Source organism: Mastomys coucha, unplaced genomic scaffold, assembly GCF_008632895.1.
Source record: "Mastomys coucha isolate ucsf_1 unplaced genomic scaffold, UCSF_Mcou_1 pScaffold20, whole genome shotgun sequence".
NCBI lineage: Eukaryota > Metazoa > Chordata > Mammalia > Rodentia > Muridae > Mastomys > Mastomys coucha.
The window spans coordinates 93,858,388-93,868,698 of record NW_022196903.1 but is presented as its reverse complement, the minus strand read 5'-3'; positions in this window follow the sequence as shown (position 1 = coordinate 93,868,698).

The window sequence follows — 10,311 nt, the reverse complement described above, 5'->3', positions numbered from 1 at the left end:
GGGGGAGGGGGAGGGGGAGGGAAAGGACGAGAACACATTGTCATGTCCTAGGGTGCTGCAGATCCACAGCCGTGTTAAAGGTGCTTCATCCTATAGTGGTGAGAATACTGTGTCTGAGCTCCGCATGCAATTAGAAGTCCCATGGGAATGGTTTCATTATCATCAGATCAGATCAGGTTGCTATAAAGCCACTTGAGCTTCCTTGGCTTTTTCTTGCCTCTTCTCTCTCCACACAAGAACTAAGCCCGCGTCCTATCATATACAGAAGGTTGTTCCCTCACATGTGGAAAATGCTGGGAGAAAAGACGGAGCCCACGTGTGTCTGCTATGCGGTGCCACCTTACCTGGCAGGCATGTGGCAGCTGCCTGTGTGATTTGTGCTGCTTCCTCTTGGTGGGTTGGTGGGGAAGCAGCAGAGAACCCCTGAAGGGAAGACGAGTGCTCAAGGTAGGAGAAGGAAGGCCCTGTGTCTGGCCCACCTGATTGATAACTCAGCCTCCTATTCCTCACAACCAGAGGCTTCCCATTCTAGAGTTCATGTTACTTTCCCTAAAGCCACAAAGAGTGGTCTGGAAAATGCATCTCGGTCAATTAGCCTTTTGTCCCGCCCCATGGTATTTGGCAGCCAGAGGATTCCTTTAAAGAAAAAGAATGTGGCACATTTAATGATTTGGGAGGTACATCTTGAAGGCATGAGGGACAAGGACAACATAGAAGTGGGTCAGATCTTGGTGCCAGGCAGTTTCCCCGGGAGACCTGCCTTTGTTGTGTAGTAGCCTGGAGGCTTGGGGATGTTATAGCAGCAGCAGGTGGTTGCTGTCTTGTGCCATTCACAACAGGGACACTTATGAGAAATTCATCATTAGGCAGTTTGTGCATGTGCGCGCGCGCGCGTGTGTGTGTGTGTGTGTGTGTGTGTGTGTGTGTGTGTGTACATGCATGCATGTAGACGTCAGAGGTCAATTTAGGTGTCTTCCTCAATTGCCCTTCACCTTTCTTCCTTTCTTCCTTCTTTTCTTTCTTTCTTCCTTCCCTTCCTTCTTTCCCCCCCCCACCCCCCTGTTTTTTGTTTTTTTGAGACAGGGTTTCTCTGTGTAGCCCTGGCTGTCCTGGAACTCGCTCTGAAGGCCAGGCTGACTTCGAACTCAGAAATCCACCTGCCTTTGCCTCCCAAGTGCTAGGATTAAAGGCGTGCGCCACCACTGCCCGGCTCTCTCTCTTTTTCTTGGTGTATGTATGAGTGTATGTGTATGTACTTTGTGTGTGCATGTGTGTGTGTACGTGTGTGCATGTGTGCATATAGAAGCCAGAGGCCAATTCTGGGGCTTCTCTGCTATAATTCTCCATCTTATTTTTGGAAACAATCTCTTGCTGAAACCTTCATTGTATATGGGATCTGCCACTGAGCCATCATTTTCGATTATATAGTGTATGAGTAGTTTTGTGTTGGCTCTGTATTTCCTCCTGTCCTGGAAACAATTAAATAAATTTCTCTCACTGGCTACCAATGCCATAAGCCAGTTCAATAACAGGGACAGAAGATACTCTCATGGTGTAGCATATTCTACTGTAAAAGATTCATTTTGGCTGTTCATCTGATCGGCCTTGTTATTAAAATTATAAGGTTGGCAATGGGAGCCACATGATTAATCCTTTCCTATGAAAAGGGTCAAACAATCTAACCGAAGCATGAAGATGGTTGAAATGGTATCATTTTATCAACCAAATTAGCTGTGCATGAGTTCCTTGTGGAGACCAAGAGTGAGAAAGATTCTTGTATTCATGCCAGAGAGACTGGCGACAGAAACATTAGAGACGTCGCTAATGTTGAACAAAGCTCCATTGTGAATGGGAAATTGTACGGGGAATAAGCTTTATCCAAAACCCATAAAAACAATACAGCGAACTGGCAGAAATACTGGTGGTCATTCACTCATAATTAAATATACGACTGTCTTCAACATCCTGGCACAGCCTGTTCAGTTGATTCACGGCTGGTCACGGAAGACAGGGGTCCCTGCCTGGGAAGACTTAATGCCCCGTGCCCTTGCCCTGCCTCATTCACAGTTGGAGAAGTGGCACAAGTCCCAATTACCTGGCTTTGCTGACCCTGACTAATAATGTCACACATGGTGTGCAAGTGGCCTGCCCACTCTGTGCTTCCCTCAGTCTCCCACAAAAAACCTACTTGTGATAGTGAAGAAACAAGTCAGCAAAACAATATGTACAGAGTACGGAAATCACATCGTGTAGAGAGATCTCAAGCCAGGTGGCTTGGAATCGTAATGTTCATACTTTATTGGAGTCTATGCTGGGGTTCTAGGATGTGCTTGGAAGCTCAGCCATGTCATCTTGGTAACTCCTTGCCTTTCTGGTTGCTTACCTACTCTCAGGACTTAGAGTTTGCTGAATACATCTGGGCTCATGTGATTGATGTGTGGCAGGCAAAGGCTTCTGCTATTGTGTCTGGTGGGCTCAGTGGAGAAGAGTATGGTGATTGATTAGTAGTGCCTGCCTTAGGTACAGGACTGAGGAGAAGTGAGACATGTGTCATTCATTTGCAGTGTGCTTCAAGTGTGAAAGGAGAATATGGCATGACGTATTAGGCAGCCGTTAACATTTTTCTGTTCCTTTGCACAGAGTACAAATGAACACTCTAGCCAACGCTCAGAATATTCCCCTCCTTCTTGGCTGCTAAGGTGCTATGTTGCTCTCACAACCAAGTTCTCAGCTCTGGGTGCTGTGAAATCTCAAGCTTGGGTCCCTATATCCGTTTCTGTGGCAAATATCTTTGCAATACTAATACCAGGAGGAAGGAGTATAGCAAGGTTGATTTTGAAGATCTAAGGAGATCCTGTAGGAGGAGAGAACAGAGCTATGGTAAAGCAGGAGTGTCATTCCGGCCCCTTTGAAGGACTCCCTGAGTTTATTATCACCCACCCCATAGTCCAGATATAAAAATAGAAGTGGTGATGGATTAGTGATGCTTGGGCTGGGAAATAATGGGATGCATCTCATTGATTTTCAATCTGGGCTATAAGGTGATCTGGCCCTTCTGGTGTGAAAGGAGAGTTTGTACTTAGGACATAGTGCTGGTAAGATGTATGAGGGGGCCCATTCTAAGTCTGTCTAGACTAGTGTACTGTGGCTGTAAAGGCTCTTTTGTCACCCACCATGATGACAGTAGCTTTCAGGAAGCTCATCTCTATGAGAATGAGCCTTAAGAATCAAAGGCTCAAGGCCAAAGAAGTCACTGGTAGCTGCACAGAGGGATTTCCAGGGGGACTGGAAAGTCCGGCACTGGAGTAGTATTATGCAAAAGACTTGGTTTGAGAGCTCTGCTGAGTGGCTTTCACTTCCTTAGCTCGGTGGGGATTGAGTACTCCCTGCATACCCACTCTCTGCAGAGAGTGGGCCAGACTGCCTTGCCGAGTGGGAGCCTGGCTGAACAGAGGGAAGTAGCCAGGAAAGAAGAGACTCCTTCTAAAGAGGCCTGAGGGATTCAATTAGTCACTTCTGAGATCTCCTGTCAGATGAATGATAGAATTTCATCTTCTTGTCACCAGGGAGGGCCAGCAGGATATGACAAGCTGGGCATCTTCCTACTGTTCTCTGCTCTTTCTTGCCTGTTCTCTGGAGCTTGATACAGACTGCCTGGCTTGGGCACCATAGCTCCCCAGCATGTTCTTCTTAGGGACCAGGAATGACCCAGGCTTCTGCCCACCCCTCATCCCACTCTGTGTCACTTACCTTTACATTTGTTAAGAGAGCCTCTGTTAAGAGTGAATGAGCCAGAGAAGATCTCACTTCTCACTCCTCCTGGGCCAGCCCTTCTCTGCCTGGCAAATAAGGACTGGGGACTGGTTCAGCTTTGGAGTGCTAAGACCCAGCCTCCTTTTATCTTGCAGTTCTTTCATCCTCTAGGGTCTTACCCGCTGCCCTGGACTGCCTCCCAGATGAGGGGGAAAGTGTGAAGGGCCATGTGGGAGGTGACAGGCCTGGAAGGTTGTCCCTAACTGCTGCTCTCATGCCACTTGCCATGGTTCTCTATCATATGGTGTCAACTAACTGCGTAGGACACTGAGAAATATAGTGTTGTTGAATCCTCAGGAGGAAAAAGGGACAGGATTGAGGGAGCCTGCGCCATCACCCTGTCACAGTCTCCAGCTAACATAGTCTAGCCTGTGGCCATGACGGCACACACTCAGAAACCTAGAGTACTTTGAAGACAAAGGCAGGTTTTCAAGGCCTGAAGACAAAGGCAGGATTTCAAGGCCGTCATCCTCAATTGCATAGCAAGTTAGGGGTTAGCCTAAGCTACAAGAGAGCCCGACACACACCAGAGTCCAACTTCATATCATGAAGACAAATAGATCAATAGCAACAGGACTAAGGAAAGGAAGGGTACCAAGGCACACTTGGATGCTGGTTCATTCTTGAAAGTTGGCAAAATTTCTAGACTTCAGAATCAAGAATCTTAAACAGTAAACTGTCTCTTGAAGACATTTGGTGGGTGCTGAACACCGGATCAGTGTAGGATAATGTATATTTATGTTGGTTTTACCTGAAGTCTTAAGAAAATTAAAGATGATGAATTTTTACTTTTCAAAATGTATGCCCAGGAGATATTAGGGATTGTGACCTTCCTCCGGTTGACAGTGTTACTTTTATGGGGGAGCTTATCAGAGATGGCCACTCAGTACAATTTATAGCCAGTTGAAAGTCTTCATTCGAGCTGGCGAGGGCTACACTCAGGTATTTGGCACCTAAGGGTAGCCCTGAGCATTTAGAGCAAGAGGCTTTTAAAGGTGAAAACCACACACTGATATCTTGCTCTGCAGCTGCAGGGGGAGGGTTTGCCCAGCTAAGCAGTTTAACAGAAGCTAAGATAAGCAGTTAGCTGGGGCAATTTAGCCTTGGGTCCATAGAATGGAGTTGGGTAGTTAGCTGTCCTTCAGTTCTCCATCAAGGAGATCAAATTCTAGTTAAACCTGAAATGGCTTCATCAAGAATACAAGATATAGGAACCTCTGCACTGTCTAGCCCTGTCACATTACACAGGGTCCTCTTATAGACTCCAGGGGAAAGGGACTTCCTTTTCTCTACCATGCATTCAGGGGCACAGAAAGAGACCGTGAAGCACTTGACTGCAGTTGTGACTTTACTATCTTCTTCTCAGTTCTGAGTCATAGGTACTCACAACAGACTGGGTGTTTACCCAAGATCACGAGATTAGTAACATCCCCTAAACCGGTGGTTCTCAGTCTTCCTAATGCTGTGGCCCTTTAATACAGTTCCTCAATGTTGTGGTGACCCCCTCTCCCCAACCATAAAATTATTCTCATTGTTACTTCATAACTGTAATTTTGCTACTGTTATGAATCATAATGTAAATATCTGTGTTTTCCCATGATCTTAAGTGACTCCTGTGAAAGGTTCATTCAACTCTCAAAGGGCTCAGACCCACAGGTTGAGAACTGCTGCCTTAAACCAATAAGGAGCCAGATATAGCACTACAAGCTTCTATGGGTTTGGTTACCTACTGCTGACTAGTAGACCATCCTAACATTTACCTGTCAGAGCATCTGTTTAGTTATATTATGGGGTGGGCTGGAGAGATGATAAGTGGTTAAGGGCACAGACTGTTCTTCTAGAGGAGCCAGGTTCGATTCCTATAACCCACATGGCAGCTCACACCTGTCTAACTTCAGCTCCTGGGGACCTGACACCCTCCCACAGACAGAAACACAGGCAAAACACCATTGCATGGAACATAGAAATAAATTATTGATTATATTATGGTTTCATGTACCAGACATTGAGGTCACCTCATCAGGCTGATTCTTATGTTCCTCAAGGTATCCACAGCTGTCTTGGTGTGGCATTTTCAAGCTCATCCGATGGCTTTACCTAGACATCTGGCACTCTGGCACAGGCAGCTGGAAGACTGCAGTTAGTGTTTCTCTGACTTGCTCAGGCGGCAGCTCAGAGCTCCTAAGAGGGCTGAAGCTTCAAGATTGCTGATTATATGGCTGCTCAAATCCCAACATATTATTTCTATCACACTCTAGTGAACAAGTGGGCCGCTCAAGTCATCCTAGGCTCAAGGGGAAGGGAATTCCCGGTTATGAGGGGAAAGTGAAAGACTTTTCAGTCATGTTGTTTATCTTAACAACAGCCCTGGGAGGAAGACACTTCTTATTTCCATTTTACAGTCGAATAAACTTCATCTGCTTGACGGCTGATTCCCAGTGCAACGCACACCACATGGTATCTAACCAAAGTTAGCAAGTTCAAAGACTTAATCTAAACAACTGCATAAAAAGGCCCATCTGTAAAAGGTTCCTTATCCTGATAAGTAACTCAGATCTCAGAGATGGCATTAATATTTATGATAGCTAATTTTTCATAGCATGTGCTTTATACCCCTAATTTTCATAGCAATCATACTTGGGTGGTAGACTGTATTATTTTTCAAGACATTGACTCCACCTTCATGTGGATTGATTAGACTCTCCATCTTGTAGCTTCAGCCTTAACCATGCATTACATTGTTGGTTATGAAGTTTGAGAGGCTAGCGATGTGTGCCACTTCCAAGCAACAGACTTCACAGCATCATGTGATTTTTCCAGAATCTGTTTCTTCTACCACAAGCTCAGAAGTGTCCCCTAAAACAGGCTGCTCTACCCTCTACCACACTCCATTTCTGAAGCAAGAGCTGATGGGTACTTAACTTGAGCTAGCTGTACACTTCAGTTGTTGCTAACCTTTGAAATGTAGGGATGTCTATGACTGTGGCCCGGCCTGGCCTAAGCTAGTTGACACTGTTACTTTCCCAACTTTGTAGAGGTGAAATGTATGGGATATTGAAGTAACTTTCTACAGCATACCCCTAGACTGTATTTTTCTAAAGCTGCTACTCATGTCCTTCAGTTGTCTGTATATCCAAAGAAATAAAGTCCTGCAGGAGGGCCCACGTGGTTGAGCAGTGCCACCTGTGCACAGATTGTCTGACCTTGAGGTCACTGACAGCAGTTCTTGGTCCCTGGGCACTCTTGAGTTTTGTGACAAAGCTACAGCACTGTGTTCTGGCCCAGAGCTGCCTCCAAGCGGCTTCTTTCATCACAGAAGGGACAAAACGACATAAATATCTCTTGAGCCTCACGCAGTATTTCATGATATTTATGAGGGAGGTGTTGTTGGGGATGATTTAGCCTTCCCTGGCCTGACATGCTTCTCTGTGACTTTCTTTATAAGTAACAGAAAAAGAGGGAGGAGGTAAAATAGAGGCCTGGCTGCTCATGAATTACCAGGCATCAAGGCATTATCTGGAGAGGCTGCCTTTCTCAGGCACCATTCGTAGCCCGTGGCACTTGTGGGCATTGGAGATGAGATGAAGAGGGAGGTCACAGTGGCGAGGGGGAAGACAGCAGTTAGACTCGTGCTCCTGAGTTCTGAGAGCTCACACTGATATAATGGGTGCTTCTGCCTTCTTGTAGACTATTCCCTTTATGATTGTACACACACACACACACACACACACACACACACACACACACACACACACGCTTCGTGATTTAAAATGATTTAAGCTGCAAGCAATATAAAATACAAAAAGAGAAGAGAGTCTAACAAAGAATGTGTGTTGGCTGGTGTGACAAGATGCCTGGAGGTCAGGGAGTTCTAGAGATGGTTAATTGAATGGCTCAGAAATATCACAGAAAACCCAGTTGTTTTTTGTGTTTTTTTTTTCTGTGTTTTTGCTTTTCCACCTTCAGAGCACCAATGTGGCTTCATTTGTGCATGAGTCTTGGAGGAATCTTGCATGTGTAAGAGTGTGTGTGTGTGTGTGTGTGTGTGTGTGTGTGTGATGTGTCTATGTGTGCATGTGGAGGGCCAAAGGTCAATTGTGGGTGTTGCAGGAGCTATCTATTTTATTTTTTCAGAAAAGGCCTTTTATTGAGATGCTGGGCTCCCTGTTTTATGCTTGACTGACTGGGGAGCCCAGGAATCCTCATGCCTCCCCTTCCCCAGTTCTAGAGTACAGCTATAGTCTACCATACCCAGATTTTCACATGGGTTAGAACTCAAGTCCCTGTGCTTGCACAGTGAGTGCTTTGTTGATGGAACCAAATCCCAAGCCCTCCCGTGTGGCCTTTTAGACTGACTTCTTTTGTCAGCCCAAGATGGCATCTATATCCCATGTACCAAAGGCAGTATGAGCTACTGAGCAGGGGGCTCTTTTCGCTTGTGTTATCCTTGACTGGATCCTAGAATTGTAGATTTGTAAGCACAGAGGCGACGGGAGAAGGCTCTTAGAAATAGCAACATTCAGAAAGCAAGGCGGTAAGACTGGCGAGAGGGGGGGAGTTGAGGTAAGAATCTCCAAGGGTGCCTCGATGGATTTTCAAAGCTAAGAGAGGCCAAACTTCCGCTCCTCCATGAAGACCAATCAGTGATGATGCAAACTGCAGAGGGAGTATAAATATATCAGTCCCCTTTCTCGTTGCTGTGATCGGACACCTGATTTGATGCAAGTTTATTTTGGCTCACAATTTGAGGGTACAGTCTGTCATGGGGACGGGAGGTGGGGTGGGGGAGCAGAGGATGGCCACACTATAAGGCAGCTGGTCACGCTGCATTGCGTAGACCTTCCCTCACTCCGAAGCATACGCTCTCATGATAATTCTAAATTTGCCCAGGTTAACAATGAAAGTGAACTCAGGCAAGGGATTTCTAGCAGTCAGAGGGACAGATGGTTGTGTCCCAAAGGGGATCTGTGAGGCACACCTAAATGAAGAAGCATTTTCTCATCATTCCCCTTGTGTCCTTTTAGGCTAGCATGGGAGGGTGTGATCATTTCAAAACCAACAAAACCAGGTCCTGCAAAACAGAGCCATTGCTGTGGTTGGTCTGAACCAAGAAGATTGGCACTCTGGGGAATAGCCTGGGCTTCTCCTCAAGTAACAGCACTTCAGAGGGACACACATAAATAAAGGAATACAAGTAGGGACTATGGTATGGGATGGATGGCCACTCAGTGGACGTAGGGTTTGACCCACCATGGAGCTCTATAGTTCTGATCTACAGATACTGAGCAGAGAGGAGGGGGATCCTAGTTGAAAGGTCTAAAAATGTCAGCATCTTGGAGAGTTTGAGGGGAGAGCACTAGGGAATGCTACCTCCTGTGGTGAGCATTGTGCTCGAATGGCAGCTTCCATCTGGGCTGCCATCAAAGAGGAAATGCCCAAGTGATGTGCTCCAGGACCTAGTTACAGGGCAATTGCCCCAGTATCAGGAGCTGTTTGAAGCAACTTTACCTAACTTGTGGACCCTGCCTCCTTGTCAGTAAGGTGGGCTTTAATGGTACGAGGCTTCCCAGGGTGGCTGTGAGGATTAAAAGCCAAAGAAAGTCTGGGTAATACCTGGAAGGTAGGAAGCGTGTCAGAAGCAGATGACTAGGGCTGGGGAAATGGCTTAGTCAGTAAAATGTTTTAGCTTGTAAGCATCAAACCCGAGTTTGATCCCAGAACCTGTGTAGGGGCAAAAAAAAAAAAAAAAAAAAAAAAAAATCTAGCATGGTGGTACATGTTTACAATCTCAGTGCTGAGGAGGCAGAGACAGGCAGATCCTGGGACTCAGCAGCCAGCCAATAGGACTGCTAAGAGCTCCAGGCCTGTGAGGCCCTATCTCAAAAAAAGGTAGTCAGAGACACCTAAGCTTATCCTCTAACCTCCATGTGCACTGCCCATACACGCACGTGAGCATCCTGCTTCTCACCAAGAGAAGCATATGAACATGCAAGCTTTGAGATCGTGTGTACTTGGATTGAATCTTTTGCTTGTGACCTTGGGGGCATCATATTTCTGCCTCAGTGTCTTTAGCCTGTAAAGTGTAGAGCATACCAAGGAATACTATAATATTGGAAAAACCCCGGGCAAGCAGAATCCTCAACACATAGCTTAGAGTAGAACATCTCATCAGGGTGTGTGTGTTCCATTACTGCTTATCGATCACTAGTTCAGCAAGCTGGACTTCAGGGCAGCCTTTTCTTCCCTCTGTCATCCACCCTGCCTGGGATGAATAGATGTTTGTTGGGAAAATGCAGGGAAGAAAATAGTATGACTAGCCACACTCGTCCACTCTGCTTCTGATGTTTCAGGATTTGAGCTTATTTCACTAAAAGGCTGGCGAAGACAGGTGAGTGCATTTGATTGGCTCCAAAACTTCACAGTTAGAAGATGTTGCCGGGCGGTGGTGGTGCACGCCTTTAATCCCAGCACTTGGGAGGCAGAGGCAGGCGGATTTCT